The sequence below is a fragment of the Canis lupus genome, chromosome 4 (genome assembly GCF_003254725.2).
Source record: "Canis lupus dingo isolate Sandy chromosome 4, ASM325472v2, whole genome shotgun sequence".
NCBI classification, from domain to species: domain Eukaryota; kingdom Metazoa; phylum Chordata; class Mammalia; order Carnivora; family Canidae; genus Canis; species Canis lupus.
Genome location: NC_064246.1, coordinates 70737257 through 70755183, shown reverse-complemented (window position 1 = coordinate 70755183; position 17927 = coordinate 70737257). Strand labels below are relative to the sequence as shown.

Genomic DNA, 17927 nt, shown 5'->3' with positions numbered 1-17927 from the left:
ATAATCCATTCCTTCCCCCGTTGACTAGAGATGCCCTTAAGAGAGCATTCCTTTTCAGCTTCCCTGTGGGCTCCTTTAGCCTACTGCTTTTCCATCTTTATTTCTTCACTGAACAGCATTATCTATTCTGCAGCTCTCATCAGGCACAACTCGAAACTTCCAAATCTGTTTCCAGGACCAGCCTCTTCCCATTTACAGATTAACCATCTGCTTACTAGGCAACTGCTTATCTACATACATCCATGAGGACCAATGGGGTCCTTCAGGGACGACAAAACATTTTGACACCACATACCACTTAGGTATTTCATAGATCCTTCAACATCTCCACAGGGATAAAAATTAAACTCACTTTCCCCTCTCAATCTGCTCTCTTCTGCCCCAGTCCTTGTTCATGGCACCAGTGTCTCCTGGGTCACCCAAACGCAAGTAACCCTTAACTCCTTCTTCCCCAACCCTTCCACCTACTCGTCAGTTTTATCTCTTAAGCAGGACCTGTCTCTCTCCCTATCCCTTACCCCTCTCTGCGCATCCACTGCCCTGGCCAACCCTCAGCAGCACTGCGGCACAAGTACTTTAATCACAGCTTAATCCAACCCGTGGCCTCTGGCTTCCACGGTGACTCCTCTGGCTTTAATTAGCTTCTCCATTTCTAACCCTCACTGTCCCTTCAAGCTTCAGGCCAAGGGCCAGGAGCTGCCTGACCAACTGTTCAGACTGTAGATCCAAACTCAAATTCAAACTTCAGCCCCACAATCCCTTCCCCCTCCTCAACTCCCTGTCCCTTGGACATCTTTGCCTCCTGGCTCCCTCACAGGTCATCACGCCCAGATACTGGCATTCTCTTCATGCTCCCACTGCACTCTGTTCAATTTCCACTCTGGGCATTTATTATATCATACCAGGTATTATGGAGATTATTCTTCCCTTTCCTCCCACCCTCTCTTTACAAAAAATTATGAGCTCCTCAAGAGCAGGGATTTGTTTTTGTAACTCTCTTGCTTCTAAAAGGGCTTTACACACACTATATATTCAAGATCTATTTAATAAATTGAACAAATCCACACAAACGGCATCCTGGGTGAGGAGTGAAAAATACTTTGATGACACCTGTTTCTTTACATTCCGAAGAGAAAGCTGAATGGTATGCTTTTGAACACATCTCTGTGCTACAGAAAAAATTATGAATAAAAAGATAAAATTGGGTCAAATTTTTGGAGGCTTTTTTTTTTTTTGGAGGCTTTTCAAAAGAATACATGGAGCAAAATTATCCTATAAATCCTTCCTAAATTCTAAGAGGAAGAAAATATTATGCATTAGTATTGTGTGGTTGAAATGCTACTTTTAGCTAAGTCTGCTGTGATAATACACAATTTATAAATGTTATTTTTCAGGTATCACGCAGTGTTAATGCACTATTTATTATCGGCAGGCACCATTTTAAGTTCCTCAAATGCAGTATCAGATTAAATCCCTATACCCACCTGATGAGGCCAGTATCATCATTCTCCCCTTCTTTATAACAAGGAAAATGAGGCACAGACAGGTTTTTGACACTTGCCTGAGGTCACACAGCTAGTCAGGGGCAGAACTTGGATTTGAGTCCAAGCCTGGTTACCAACCTCATCTCTAGCCCATTACACATAAGTGAAAAACATGGAGTGGAAAAAGAAAATATCACTGAACCAGAGTCACGTGTCCTGGGCTCCGGTCCGTACCCCACCACTGATCAGGTGGCAGGTATGTGACCTCCTCGGACAAATCTCCTAACATCACTAAAATCCCATGACAGCGCCCTAGGGCCTACCTCCCCTACTTTCCACCTCCCCTAAGAAATGCACAGCAACTCGATTCCTAGGACAGCCTGCCTGTCGCCTTGAACTAGCAGATCTAGAATGCCACGAGGGAGGCTGCTCTCCACACTGCCCAGCCGAACACCGCTCCTGGGAGAATTACCCCACTTACTTTCCCAAGCACTGCCAGTCCTCACATCATGACCGAGCTCAAACAACCTACGTTCAGGGAACAAAATCTCAAATTGCTTCCACCTTACTATTCTCCTCCCAACCTTGAGGTATACTTTTAGTTAGTTAGCTCTCTGACTCGGCAGGTACGAGCTCAAACCCACCCTGAGGACCAGCCCGATGAAGTGAGTGAGGCTGGCCACAGGGACGGAGTAAGGAGTGCACAGCGGCGGTGGGTAGCCTCCTGCTGGTGCTTTACTTCTATACAACCACCATGTAGAACGTGGTCCAGTGTAGTCATAGACCATCAAGATTTTCAAAAAGGAACAGGAATGCAGGTTTGGTTTTATAACGTGAAATCTCCTTATTTTTAAATGTTGGCAACTAACTCTTTATGAAACACTATGTGAGCCAAAGAAAACATATTTGTAGGCCAAGTACAGTTCTTAGGGCACCAGTTAACAACCTGTTTTCAAAATGTATTGGCATTAAAAAATTCTGGACTTGCTGTTGAAATAATCTTAAAATATAAACTGTTTGAAGATTTATATTTCAGTGCACAGATATTGTCCAAAATGTGCCTGAATGTTTTCTTAACACTCTTTGGGGTCAGAATCTCAAAGCTCTCTCCTCTCCAAAAGAATTCAAATGGTCCTTTTCTTTTCTTTATAGCATTATTTAAATCCAGATGTCCAAGTCCTAAGCATTATTTTAGAATGTAAATGCTTCTCAAAAGGAAAACAGGGAAAAAAGAATTAAAACAAAATCTTTAGCTTCTGACCATAATCTATGACATCTTTTAAGCATGTGGAAGCGCAATACTTCACCTTACATTCACTCGAAACTTCTAAATAGAGCGAAATAGAGAATGAAAAATACAACAGAAATAACTGGTTTCTGGCCAAACTGTTTTTGGAAAAGGACGTTCTGTGGGATATCCTGTCAAGAAAGCACATTCTACAGATGAGAGAAGAGACGTGAGCTTGACATTGATGCTGGGTAAGATTACAGAACATATCAGGAAAGGGACCCTGGGCCAATGAACCTCAGCCCACCCATACCCCCTTACTCACCTTACCTTCTTACTTGATAAGGCAACTGAACTGAGAAAACCAAGCGTCAGCAAGAGCTTTTCTAAATGCTTTAAAGATATTTATGAGCAAGATGAAGAGACACATACTGTATATAAAAGACTATAGAGGGTTGTTTTGTATTGTATGCTTGAAAATTGCTATGAGACTAGATCTTAAGCATGCTGACCCCCTCCACACACAAAAAGGTAACTGTGAGGCGATCGACATGTAGATTAATTTGATGGTGCTCAACCTTTCTCAAAGGGCACTAATTATAGGATGATGTCAATTTGGCCTGTTTTTCTTGTGCTTTTCATTAATGAACTCGATGATGACCCAGGAAACCCATTTCTCAATCTGTAGATGAAAAGAATGGGCAAAATACCAAATATATTACAGTGTAGTAATAAGGATTCTAATAAGTTAATCCAATAAACTAGTATGAAAGATAAATCTAGCATCAATAATTTCAGGGTCCAAAATAAAATGATGCTGATGCTGACAATGGCAACATGTGCAAAATGAACAAATACAGGTCAGAAGAGATGTGATCTAGCTGTAACATGTGGGAAAAACGCAAAGGGCTGATCAGTGAAATGGGCCCACAATGTAACATAACTGCCAACAATTAGTAACAACAAGGACAACTCTTGTGTCTCCTCATTTTATCACAATGCCTAAAATCCTATCCTGGTCCAGCAGCATTAAAATCAGAGGATTCACTTTTAGCCTGAAAACTTCACAGGTAGGTAATCCAATAGTAAGGTATTCTTAATATTACAAATAAGCTATTATTGACTTTACTAATGCCCAAATTATTTTAAGTTCTTGCTTTGGTGGAAATCTCACCCCATTTATTCTTATCCCATCTCTCCCTTAGTGTACCTACTCCCTATTTTTTTCTCAGCTTTCCTGAGGTGTAACTGACAAAACTGGATACATCTCCAGGGGACAACTTAAGGATCTGATATACACTGTGAAATGACTGCCACCATCAAGTTAATCTACATGTCGATCACCTCACAGTTACCTTTTTGTGTGTGGAGGGGGTCAACATGCTTAAGATCTAGTCTCATAGCAATTTTCAAGCATACAATACAAAATTAACTGCAGCCACAATGCTGTCCATCAGATCCCCAGAATGTACTCATCTTAGAGCTGAAAGTTCGTAACCTGTGACCAACATCTTTAACTCAAGCAGCTACTCTGTCACTACAGACTTCACCTACTCCCTATTTTACAATGCCACCCACACTTAGGGACCCCTCATTTAGCAATGTAAGGGTAAGGCGTCCACTAATCTGTGTTTGGAAGCTCTAAACACACTGAATGTTTCTGCACTGAGTTTAATCAGAAGCTTTAAAAAAAGGCACGGCAGACTGAGCAGGAGAGGAGCTTGCAGTCTCCGCTACTCCATTTCACTACCTTGACATTGGAAAATACTGACCAGCTTCCGGGGCTGGGCATGGTGGGGGCCCTTCCCCTCAGCCTACACGACCACAGCGCTCCTCACTGGTCTCTGGATTCACAAGCCCTTCACGGCACAACCAAGGGTCATCTTTCTGAAATGTTGGTCTCACGTGCCCCAAGTTTTCCACCGCTCTCCCTGGCCTACTGGAAAAGGTGCCGACATTAGCATGACATGGGGCTCTCCACTGTTTCAGGCCTCCTAACTTCCCACTCCCACCTCTGCCTGTAGCATCGCCTCTGCACTCAAGTCCCACCAAACGTGCCAGACTCTGCTGTCCTCTGTGTCCCTGCACACACTGCAACCTCTGCCCAGAATGTCTGTCCCTCTCTCTCTTCCTTGTCCAATAACAAACACCAACCCATCCTTCCAAAGTAAGCTCACACTGTCCCACATCCAACCTTCCCCAGTGTCTTTCCTTGCAGGCCCCCCCTGAATGAGACAAATTTCAGTTACCATTTACCATCTAGATTATCACTGCTGTCTATGTTGTAGTAAAAAAAGATGTTTCTTATTGTTTCTATCAGAAGCATAAAGAGAGCAGGCCGATCAGACCCACTCAGCAAGGTACATGACCTCCATTGCACCTGCAAGCATCTGAGGTTTTGATCCCAGCAATACATCCCATGGTAGGTGTGAGTACAGCAATCACAGCTTTGACTATTCGTAAGTGAGCTGAACAGTTCCAAAACAGAGACATCTGAAATTTTATTGAAGCTGGCATTTGAGAAGGGGCAAGCAAGCTAAGTTCAATGTCTAGCCAACAGCCTAATGTCTGTATGTCAACACAGCTTGCTTGCTCTCTACTTGCCAATGCGTACTCAGTACATCTCACTGAGAGACATAAAGAGGGTATTTCTTTCTGAAAAGTGATCTCCCTTCAACAAAAAAAGCAAGCAAGCAAGCAAGCTGACTGCTGGTTCCAGTGGGAGCAGGATGGAGGGGGTAAAGTGGACCATGGAAAGCAAGAGAATATACAGAAAAAAACCTGAGATAAATGAGGAATAAAATGCTGGCTCTGCTGGTGCCTCTGACCTGTGACATGCATTTTACACAGGCACAAGAAAAAAGGATTTGTGGAACCATCTTCTTTTATTAGGCTGTATGAGGGAAATGAAATGCAAGGTCACTGCTTGTCATCATGAAAGTTCTGAGGCTTCCTTTGTGACTGCTGCATCTACTTTATATTAGAATTTTTCAACTGTTACCAACTTAAAAATTGCCCTTACACTAGGAAATTACAAAATTAATGTTATTTTATATATTTTAGGCTGCATGCTTTATTGTTCTCATCCTCTGTAAGATTATGTGTTAGAATTTCTCAAATGGGAGATCTATGAATTCCATTCCTCCTAAATTTATTAGTAGGAGCCCGTCTCAATAATTTTATAAAAGATAATCTCAGGGCAGCCCTGGTGGATCATGCCCCGCCTGCAGCCCGGGGCATGATCCTGGAGACCCTGGATCTAGTCCCATGTCAGGCTCTTTGCATGGAGCCTGCTTCTCCCTCTGCCTGTGTCTCTGCCTCTCTATGTCTCTATGAATAAATAAATAAAATCTTAAAAAAAAAAAGATAATCTCAAAAAGGCATGCCCTTCACAGAAGATATACAGTAGCAATTTTAAGACTATTAGCCTAGGATATTCTTACACATGTATAAGGTAAATCAGCAAATCCTCAGCAAAGGAAATAACCTAGTCAGATTCTCCTGGAGTTTGTAGAAGAAGCAATGTTTGTGTTCACTGAAAAGTAACATCAAGACAAAGTTTCTTTTAGAATTGCAGGAGAGGAAATAAGTCCTGCTTGGCTGTCAGCAGTGGTAATACCATTTACTAAGTGTGTGCCCGCCTCCTGGCCCTGCACCATACTGGCCACTTGCCATGGCTACTTCCCATATCCTGCAAGTGAAGGGGGCACGTCTGTCTGGGACTGCTGTATATGTGATGCCTACCCACTACCCAAGGGGTGAAAAGGCCCCTAACAATTACTGAATGAGTGAATGACATCTCTTTCTACCTCTACAAAAGGGAAGAAGATCAGATCCTGACCTTCAAGAACTTACCACTCATGACTATTAAAGACAAATATAAGAGCCTTCTATTTAAAATTTCTTGGCAATGGAAAGCATTTCAGTTTTAAAGTAAATAAATATTCAACAAAATATTTCCCAGTGACCATAAACAACAAAATATTTTGTCAGAATGTCCTGAAATGCTTTTCACAAAGGTTTGATATAACTTGTAAAACAAGTTATCCTGCTTAGAAATTCTGTATTAATAGGAACATAATATTGACTTTAGTCATACCAGGTTGGTGGGGTCAAGGTAACATTTATCAAACACTACCTGTAGGCACCTTGAGCTGGATAATAGTATTACCATTTTACAGATAAGGAGACACATAGAACTTGCCCAAGTTCCCACAACCAGTAAATGGGAAATAGCATCTATTCCCTTTCTCTGAGCTATATAACATGCTTTATATAATGGAAATCAGGAAAATTATAATAAAAAATAATAGTCACTTGTAATTTCAACACATAATCTCACCTAACATTCAGTGTATAATTTCCTTGGCATTTTACCAAATAGGTAGAAAATTGTACAGACACACACACACAAACTCACTCTCTTACATTCATCCTCCAAAACAACCAAAAAGCTTAGATCAATTTATACATGCAATTTGCAATCTTTTTCAGCTTGCAAATTTTGATTTTCTTTCACATCAATAAATTATTCCCCTACCTCACTGTTAATAAATAAAGGGCTCTCCACTACTTGTACATACTACAAATTGTGTAGCCAATCTCCCTATTATTAAGCATTTAAATTGTTTCTAGTTTACAACTGTCATAAACAAAACTACAAAAACCATTTTTGTAAAACAGAGGTTGGTTTTTTTGTGTGTACTTTGTGGGGAAGTCACCAGAATCTGGAGATATGTTTTTCCCAAACTTCAGAGAGCAACCAATTTTGAGATACTCCACTAAGTAGACTTCCCACCAAGTTAAGAATCACTGTTGGGGAGAAAGCTACTGACAAGAATATGGTATCTATATGTACTGTGTAGGTAAGGCCAGATGCTATAGACTGGTCTCTGTACACATGCTTATTTCTTTTTCCTTCGTTTAAATTCCTAGTGATGGAAATGCCTGACTAAGGGACATGGCACATTTTTGAGGCTTTCCATGAGTAATACAAAATTGCCCTCCTGGAAAGTTAAAACAATTCAAACACCCACCAGCAACATTTGAAGTGACAATTTCCCCAAATCCTCCAGTTGGCTAGACTTGTTTTTAAACAATGAAATCACCATATAGCCTTAAGTTTTAAAAATAGTGAAACTCCTAGTAAAACATATCTAAAATTCAGATAACAAATGCCATATTTTAAAATACATATATTTTCAAATACAAAATATAAAACTTTCACGAAATCGGATCCCAGCAGACTGAGCTTATAGGATGACAACTAGAAAATTTAGTGAAACCAGGCTCGGAAGGTGCTCCATTAGTAAGTAAAACTCCACATCTTCACTTACCTGTCTGGCTAATATTAGGCTTAACATTCGAGGCTTTAATAGCAACATGCCATATTTTTTAACAAGAAACTCATGAAATTGTACATTCTTTCAAATTTTATAAATATCTTAGAGCCAATAAGGCAATCTGAAGTTGTTAAAATCCTGTAGGTATTCATTTATCAACAAATATCTGAATGCGTATTATGGGCTGGGCAATGTTCTCAGCTGAGGACATGGCGGTGAACCCCACCAAGTCTCTGCCTTCAATGAGTTACTACTGGATGGGGGGAGGGAACTCAGGACCCTGCAGGGAAGAATCAGCAGATCATGGTTACAATGCCAGTCTGGAACCCCTGGATTCTTGGGCAAATTAAAACATCTCTGGGTCTTGGTTTCTTTATCAGTAAACTTAAGAAGCTGACCAGATGACCTGAGATAACTTCTGGATCTCCAATTCTAGACTTTCTTTGGTTTTGTTTGAATGTTTAAGTTCTCCATTACTAGTAAGAGCTCTGCATTTTAAGTTCTATATAGTTCCACATGGATCTCCACAGGAAAAAAAAAAAAAAAAGATAATTTTACATCTACAGTAAAAACCCTGGTGATCCGGGTATCTTCAAAGAATAAACACAGAATAGGTTCCAGTTCAACGAAGATTTATGCTTTCAACTTAAATGGTTTCTTTGACGAGGTTTCTAGAACACCTTGCCTCCTTCACTTCTGCACTTGACTATAAATACTGAGTCATGAAACGTGACACAGGACCTCACCGGTATGGTAGGAGGGGTCTCCAAGCTTGTGGACAGGAGTGGCAGGCTTTAAGGTGGCACAATGGTGCCTTCGGGGGCTGGGGCACTGAAGTCCTGGGGGATTCTCACCTCTCTCCAGCTGACACCCACTGACAACTCATAGGCACACACATTTCTGTCCACAGCATGTCTACAACTGACTGCTCCATTAGCATTTCTAATATTAGTAACGGGAAGCACTACTTCTGCCACCACTTGTTATTTTCCACCAGATGTTCCTGCTACCACCATCTCCACTGTCCGCAGATCCAGAGTCTCCTTGAAGCTGCTTCTGAGGGCGTCGCAGGAAGGCACGGCGAGGGATGCAGCATCCCAAGCCACTCCCTTCTAGGGAAGCCACACACACACACACACACACTCACACACACACACACACACACACACACACACGCTTTCAGGAAATGATATCGCCTCCTTGTGGTCCGTCAGGATACTGCCACTTAGTAATAAAGCTAGATTCTCAATTACAGGCCCTTAGGATGATTCCAGGTCTTCTGTACCTTGCCCTACAAACCAGAAGAATGGGCAAAAGCCAAGATTTTTTTCTCACCTCTGTGCAAAATTCCATGAAAAATTCACCCACCAGAAGTTTTTCCTCACCTTTCCACACAAAACCATAAAACGGTATCTGAGAACCACCACCTTTGCACGCGTGAGTGACATTAGCAGCAACAACTAGTGAAAAAATATGTGCTGTAATTTTAGACAATGTTAAGACAAATTTGGAATTCCTGCATCTCTATAGTTCATAAAGGAAATATAAAGGAAGTAGTAAAAGTACTTTAACTCAAACATCGAAGCCGCTAAATCACCACAACCAGTTACATATAAAACAGATGCTGGGATCCCTGGGTGGCGCAGCGGTTTGGCGCCTGCCTTTGGCCCAGGGCGCGATCCTGGAGACCCGGGATCGAATCCCACGTCGGGCTCCCAGTGCATGGAGCCTGCTTCTCCCTCTTCCTGTGTCTCTGCCTCTCTCTCTCTCTGTGACTATCATGAATAAATAAATAAAATCTTTAAAAAAACAAAACAAAAACAGATGCTTACATGCTTCTGCTATACGAAGAACTTTTACTGCAGGGACAGTGACAAAGGACAAAGCTGACTTCACCTAGGCCTTAGAGGAGTCACAGAATCCATCCTTTACACAGTGTTTGAGCAGAGCTCATGAGAAAAAGTTGGAAGATAAACCTAGAGACAACTTATTGGGTTCTGGCATCAACCAATTAGAATATCAAATTAAAAAATTTAAAACCCTCATTCTGCAAGATGACAAAACTCCTAATATCAAACAGAAGTCAAAAAGTCACAGTCAAGAGAAAGATAACAGATTCTTATTAGACATCTGTAACAATTACTTGGCAAAAACCTCATTTCCCACGCTTTCAATTAATATAAAGGAACATGTATTTAGAATGACAAACAGATTAGAAGTTGGGAAGAGGAAATACCACAGTTCCTGATACTCCCTAAAATAGAACATGCACACATTCTTCCTGTGAGAATAAAAGTACCTGCATAAAGTACGTATATTTTATTTGCTCATTAGTCTGTCATTGGCCCCAAGGAATTAATGTATGTAGTATCCCTCCCTACCCCCCCCCCCCCGCCAAAAAAAAAAGGTATCTGAAAATTTAACACCGGCCGCTAACAAACCTACTGAAATCAAAGATGAAACCTCTGACTAAATTACTCAGAGATCACTATCATGTCCTGGAAAATTAGGTATGCTTTTAAGGCTTCATACTTTAATTTCATGGAAAAGCAATCAAATACAACCAACATAAAGCAATACTTTGAGAGGACGTGCATAACAGATTTGGTAACGTGAAGGGCCAGAGCCAAGATGGAAAGGTCCAGTAAGACTCCTGAATCTAAGTATTTTGACCAAAATCAAGCAGGATTATTTTTTTAACTCTCAGATTACTCATTAATTCAACAAATATTCACAGCCCACCCTGACTGAGGCTGCTCTTGGTGGTGAGAAAGGATGGGGAGCAATCAGATCCTCCCGCCCTTCTGGAGCTTCCAGCAGGTGGAGGACTGCCACCAGCCAGGCCTCTAGTCCCCGTCTGCAAACATTCCTTCGCACGTGCAGATACACAGGGCGCCCAGTGCAGCGCCTGCTCTCTCCTGCCTGCCACTTTCTCCATCTCCTCTCCATCTTAAACCCCAGCTGCAGAGACAGCCCTCTGTTCCTCAGGCAAGAGGCTCAGTCTCCCTGGAGGGCCTCTGCACTTGCTGTTCCCCCTGCCTGAGCCACTCTTCCTCCAGACATCTAAACACAGCCTTCCCTGCATCAACTCTCTGCTCAAACCTCTCCATCTGAGAGAGAGTTCCAGGACCACTCAATCAAAAACAATGGCCCCCATCCTGCCCCTCTTTACTACAGCAAGTCTTACTACTTTCCCAGTGCATATCACTCCCTGGTATTACCACCTTTATCGCTTCTCTGCTTTCTGTTCCTCTCCCCCAGGGAGAGGTGAAGCCACTATAGCAGGGTCCGTCTACTCTGTGCAATGCTATACTTGCAGTCCCTATAGAGTTCCCTGCAATGTAACAGATGCTCAAGATGCATTTTTCAGAAAAGCAAATATAGGCAGTATTAGCAGTTTTGTACTACAATGGCAGGTGACACATAATAAAGGGAAAACACCTTAAATGCTAAAAGAGTTAATCAGCTTAAAATTATGCTTAAAGGACTCTTGAAATACTCTAAAAAGATAAACGTAATGAACATATAAAGGTCATCACTGGCTAATATTCGACTTTTATAATGTATCAAGCTCAATTTCCAGGATTAGCATTACTTCTACAACTAACTGTGTTTTAAAAGCACTCTGAGATGTCGATTTTTAATTTAAAAGAGTCAAATATTTTCTGAAAGCATATCCCCCTTTAGGAGTTACTCATAACCTTCTCCTAAGCTGTACAATTTGCAACCATATTACATAACAACATTACAATGTAAGATATTGGAGATAATCAATGAAAGGCAGGCATTTTAGTGCCTAATGGTGAACAAAAACGGCCTTCATCTTCAATTTAATCAAAGGTACAAGCCTTTTCTCCATGTTCAAAAATATTTACTCTCAAGAATTTTTCTTACAGATTATTCTAAGAAGTTTCCATTTGCTCTTTAATTTCTCAAAACAAGGAAGGTGTTAATCAAGATATATGACTTTATTTACTGGCCATCATAGCTCAGGCTTCACCACGGAGACATCAAAGATCCTTATGGATCACTATGAAATTATACAAAGGCAGATGATACATATTGGAGAGAAGGGGCATTTGTTTCCTGGAATGTGAGGCAAAGAAGTAAGTTACTACTGCCTTCGGGCCTCTGGGAATAACTGAAATCCATTTAAAAACCTTAAAAACTAATGTTTTACGATAATTTTATAACAAAATATTAGAAACAACCTACATATATCTCAATAAAAAAGGTTAAATAAATTATGGTTCACCCTTGCTTGGAGTACTCTCAGCAGCTCTCCCAGAATGAGGCAGCTCTCTTCAGTACTGATAGAGAGACTGCCAAGATTCAGCACTCTAAGGGAAGGGCGGGGAGCTGGTGCAGAGCAGCATATACAATGTGTCCTCCTTTGTGGAAAGACAAATAAAAAGAACACATATGAAATGTTTATACTAGCATAAGCCATATCTGGAAAGATATATACAAGGAACTAGTAACCCTGGTTCCTGGGGAGAACAAGGTGCTGTGTTTCAGAGAGGGGAGAGAGATACACTTCCCACTCCAGAGCTTTTTATATCTATTCAATCTCCTACAAGTGTGCACAGATCGCCTGTCCCACAAATTATTACAATACATTCTAATATCAGAATAATTTATACCATTGCCAACATATGGTTCAAGGATCATCTTCAAAAGTACAAGCTTTCAAAAATGACAAAAGTTGTTCGGTTCGGGAGCCTAGTTCCTGATCCTTAATTCCCAGAAGAGAATCCAAGTCTCCACTAATTAGAGAGGCACGCTTGTGATCTCACCTATTACAAAGCAAATAAGCCTCAATTCAATTCTTGGAAGGGAAATAGCTGCTAAGTTCACCTTGAAAGCATACTTCGCATTTAAATTGAGCTTGTTACTACCTAATGAAGCCTTCAAATTAACACAGTTTCCACCTGGCGGTAAAACAGAAAGTCAATGTAAAAAACAAGAGGAGAGTCTGGAGTTTCTGAAAACACTAAGGTTTCCCTTCTTCTGCCAGGCTTAGCCAAGGAATCCTCTGATATTAGTGAAATAGGATTTCAGATCTGTAGCAAAATAGTAATTTTAAGGGGAGGGGCAATCATCGTTTGCACTATACAAACGCCTTATTTAATTCTTCGTTCGTAGGGGATGGGAATTTGCCTCAAATTTAAGATTCCATTGTGGACCTCTGACTCAATGATACTGTCACATTAATTTTATTCCAAACAAAACTTTTAATCAAAGGCAAATCTGAAACTGAAAACAAACACGTCAGAAGACAAACCTTAAACTGGAACCCTTCTGTTGAAAAATGCATGTTAAAAAAACACATAAAAAGAAATGCAAAAAATTTCATTTCCATACAAATGCTACTCAATAATCATACACACACGTTGTATCAACATTTGGCTGCATTAAACACACCCATATGAAGAGGAACACAAAGATACTCCATTGAGAATGAAGATCTCATATACACACACGTATATAATTTTGGGGGGGCGGGGCGGGTAGCTGAAGGTGGGGGCCAAAACCACGTTATTCAAGCCCAGAAGTAAAGGCACAGCCGCTGGATAATGCCGTTTTCTGTCGGGAGCTCAGAACCCAAAAGATTCCAGCTCCATCCTTTGAGACAACCTCCGAAGTGGCATCTCTCCTCAAACCCAACTCCGATCGCTGACACTTTTAACTTTGGGTTTTTCGACTTTAGCAAGTCTTCGGACAGAAGCACGCAGAAAATACAGGTAAATCCAATACACACTATGCCCAAGGGAAGAAGGGGTTCGAGCAAGAGCTGAAGCACGCTCGGGGTCACGAAGCCAACCGGTTGCTTCCACCCCCAAAGGAAAATAAGAATTAAAGCTCCTTCCCATCCCCCAGGTAGCCTCGGGTCTCAGAACCCAGCGCCCTCCGAGGGGCACGAGTCGGCGCCCTCGGGGACGCGGGGTGGCCCGAGGGCGCGCGGAGAGCGGCGTGACCCGGGGCGCCCCCCCCCCGCGGACGCCCCCAGACCTGAGCCGGCCGCCCGGAGCGCTGCCCCCGCCCGCCCCGCGCCCCCGCGCCCCCGCCCCCCGCCCCCCGCACTCACGGGCCGCTCCCGCGCCGCTATCTCGCCATCCCCCGCCGTCCGCTCGGCCGCGCCCGCCGCCGCCCGGGGGCTGCCCGGAGCCCGCAGTCGCCCGGGGACCCGAGGCGGGAGGAGGAGGGGGGCCGGGCACAACCCGCCGCCCCGCCGCCCCCGTCCCCGCGCCGGGCGGGCTGCTCCAGGCGGCCACGGGGGTCGGGCGGCCCGCTGCCCTCCGCGAGCCCCGGGAGTCGCCGCCGCCGCCGCCAGAGCCCGCCGGAGGCAACGCTAACGGCCACGGCCACGGCCGAGACGCTCCAGCCCCGACTGCGGCGCGCGGGGGCGGTGCCTGCACGCCGCTCGGCTGGGGGCGCTGCGGCCCGGCCCCGCCCCCGGCCCCGCCCCGCCCCCGGCCCCGGCCCCGCCCCGCCCCCGGCCCCGGCCCCGGCCCCGGCCCCGCTCCGCCCCCGGCCCCGCCCCCGCCCCCGGCCCCGCCCCGCGCGCCCCCGCCGGAAGCCGCGCGCGCGCCCCCGCCGCCCCCGGCCCCGCCCCGCGCGCCCCCGCCGCCCCCGGCCCCGCCCCCGCCCCGCCCCGCGCGCGCCCCCACCGCCCCCGGCCCCGCCCCCTCCGGCGCGCGGCCCCGCCCCCGGCCCCACCGCCCCCGCCCTGGCCACGCCCCCTCCGGCGCGCGGCCCCGCCGCCCCCGCCCCCGCCCCCGCCCCCGCCCGGCGCGCGCGCCCCAGGGGCCGCCCCTGGGAGCCCGAGGAGCGCGGCGGCGCGCGGGGCCCGAGCGCCGGGGGTGGCGCCTCCGCCGAGAGCCGTGTCCGCCGGCGGATCTCGGAAGGTCACGGAGGAGGCCGGGCCGGCCCGGCGCGCGGCGGCCCCCGAAAGCTCTCGGCCAGCGAGCGTTGCGCAGAGGACTGGAAAGCGCGGGGCCGTGCCTCGGCCTCCCCTTGCAAAAACGCGGAAACCAGCTCCTGCGCCTCGGCGAGGGTGGCTATGGTTGCGGGGGGAGGGGGGTTGCTTAGATGTCATGGGTTACCTAAAAATGCGCCCCGGGCGGGGGCCCTGGCGCCCAGGCCACCTTCCTTCTCGGTGCTGCGGGGCTCCCTCCGTCCGAGAGGGCCCGCGGGGCCAGCCTCGGCATATCCTGGAGCCACCTAGTCTTGCCTCCAAGGCGTGGTGGGCTTATTTGTGCAGAGAAGAAACGGATCCCTTAATGGGGTGAGATTTTTTCCCTCCGTGCATTGTTCCCATTTCCGCAGTTTCACTTGGCCTCGATTTTCTTCCAGAGTAATGCACCAAATGAAATTAGCTGGAGAGCCCTTGATGGCGCAGAATCACGGCTTGAAGATGTTTACACTCCACGCCGGACGCGTTTGATGGTGTTCTCTTCGGCACAATTAATTTTGCAAAGTTCAGAAATGTGCCAGATAGAGCCCCTGGCACGCAGAGTCACAGGGCCCTGCAGACACACCTTCAATAGGAAGCCAGCTTGTTTGTGTCGTTTGTGATTTATTTGATACACCAGCACCAAGGCCCATGTGTTTTCTAGAGACGTTTGGGTGAAATTCTAAGCAGTTTCTAAATCGGCGAAATGGAGTTTATTTTCTGAAATAACATTTCCCTGTTGATAATGTGACTAAAATGGGCAACAAGACACGTGCAAGAACGTTAATTCAAAGTAAGCTTCCGAGACAAAAACGTGCATTTCACAGTAAGAGGTGGTCCCTATTAGTGTCCTACTGGCCAACTCCATCCACGTGCATATTTAGAACACCAAAAATGAATGCTTCCTATTTTGTCCCTAAGATCTTGTCTGGAAAACATGCTTCTACTAAGTGTACCTGAAGCTCTGTTTAAGATGTACAGCACTGCTTTTTGTTTACCCCCATTCTTGAGCCCATGATGGTTTGGGAAATTTATCAGTATTCCATATTGGAGAATCCTCTGTCTTTTCCAATAAGCACAGTGCCTAGGGCCCATAATAGTTTTAGGGGCCCGCAAAAATGGTCTAATTTCAAATCAGAAGGGAAGAAATTAACATTGAGGTTTAAGAAAGTATTTCAATATATATTAAAGTATTTGTCTTTACATTAATACAATGTTAAAATACAATTTTTAATTTTGTTTTAACCGAGGAAGGGATTCAACAAAGGCAAAAGTGCCTAGGGCCCCAAAAATGATGCGGTCTCATTGCCTGGGATTGAAAAAAGTTCCTTTTCATGAAACAAATTTGCAGTTTTAAGCACGTAAAATGCTAACTTCTGTGACTGCTTTCCAGCTAGGAAGTAAGAAAGAAAGAAAAAAAGGAAAGCTAAATGGAGAAAGGAAAACATTTGGGAGCAATAATGCTTAACCTAGCATCCATTGGGTATACACACCATGTACCCGGAACTGTTCATTACTCATTTAATCCTCCAGACACACCTGTAAAATAGGTACTGTTATCATACCTAGGCGTTGATGCAGGTTTTTGTTAGGCCTGAAATTTATGCATTTGGGGTAGTCCTCTTAAAAAAAAAAAGAAAAAACAAATGCAGCATACTCATCCTGCTGCAGCGACACCCAGCACAAGAGAATGTGACAGAGGAAAAAACCCATATGCAAAAGGACCTCAGTCTCAGCTGATTGTGGTTAAAATATCTTACTTTTGCCAAGTGCACAAAAATGTACAACCATGGAAATGTATTGCCAGGGTTCCTGCCTCCGCCTTGAATGGGGATCTGGAGAAGATGCCTTGAAACTAAGCTTTAATTAGCTTCACTGAAAACTACCTCTGATGTATACCCAGTTCATAGGGCAAGAAACTTGTGAATTTGCTGCAGCTTCTAAGGATCACCATAGTGCTCACCCCATACACCCCATACCCGGGTCTGGTTTGAAGAGGCGGGTATATACACTTCTCACAAGAAAGAATGGATTTTATATTTCTACACCAAGGCAATGGCTTTAAAAATACATTAGCAATATTCTGATTACGACTAGGCCATAATTCAGTTCACTTGATATGATCCTATCTGTGCTGACAGGAGTAAATTTTTAACTATTGTGTAAAAAGATGTATTAACTCCACTGTAGATTCTTAAAGGAATCTCAGCTTAATTTCAAGCTCCATGGAGTTCACTCAGCTTTAGGTGTCATAGGCTAGTCAACCTGTAGATACTGTTTTATGTAGTATTTACTTTTTTTTTTTTTTTTTTACAATTTCCTGAGATGTTGCAAAATAAATATCAGAATAAGAATTTGTTTTGTTCGATGCGTATATCTTACAATATGAAGAACCTGACACATAGTTCTCACTAAACGTCAAACAAAGGATGAAATAGAAAAGATCATGGAATTAGAAGTAAAAGGGTAGGTTATATTACAAGCTAAAATTAAATGGGAATGAAGTAGCAAGTTGCTAAACTTTAACTTCTTGATGGATAGCAGAATTTAGCTTCTTAGTTATTTTGTGCCCAAGATTTGTGCTCTTCTTTCCAACTCTTGGCTATTTCCCCTGTTTTTCTGTTTTCTTTCTTTCTTTCTTTCTTTTTTTTTTTGTAAATAAGATTTCATTTGAAATGCTTAAAATATAAAATAATCTCTATGTGAAACAGAAATCATAATCACACCTGTAATGAAAGTTCTGGAAATGAAAGGCTTTGTTCTTTGAAAGGATCGATCACCCACGAAAGGAGCAACCTTGAGATGATAAGGTTTTATTATTAAACTACTTCCATCTTGGCCCTTAAACTGGCTTCTTTCTTGGGATGTGTGATCTTAACACGTAGTGTTTATCAACCAGTGGGATGAGACTTGGCTGT

The 17927-nt window shown here is 44.0% G+C and overlaps 1 protein-coding gene across 1 annotated transcript in view; it reads right to left on the bottom strand.

Annotated features, from left to right (window-relative positions):
- LIFR (LIF receptor subunit alpha) overlaps positions 1-14455 on the bottom strand; it is a 77444-nt gene extending 62989 nt beyond the window's left edge. Inside the window, exon 1 of the mRNA XM_025436401.2 lies at positions 14143-14455. The gene's annotated coding sequence lies outside the window, so the exon portion shown is untranslated. The remainder of the gene's footprint in view (positions 1-14142) is intronic.
- Between the last annotated feature and the right edge of the window lie 3472 nt (positions 14456-17927).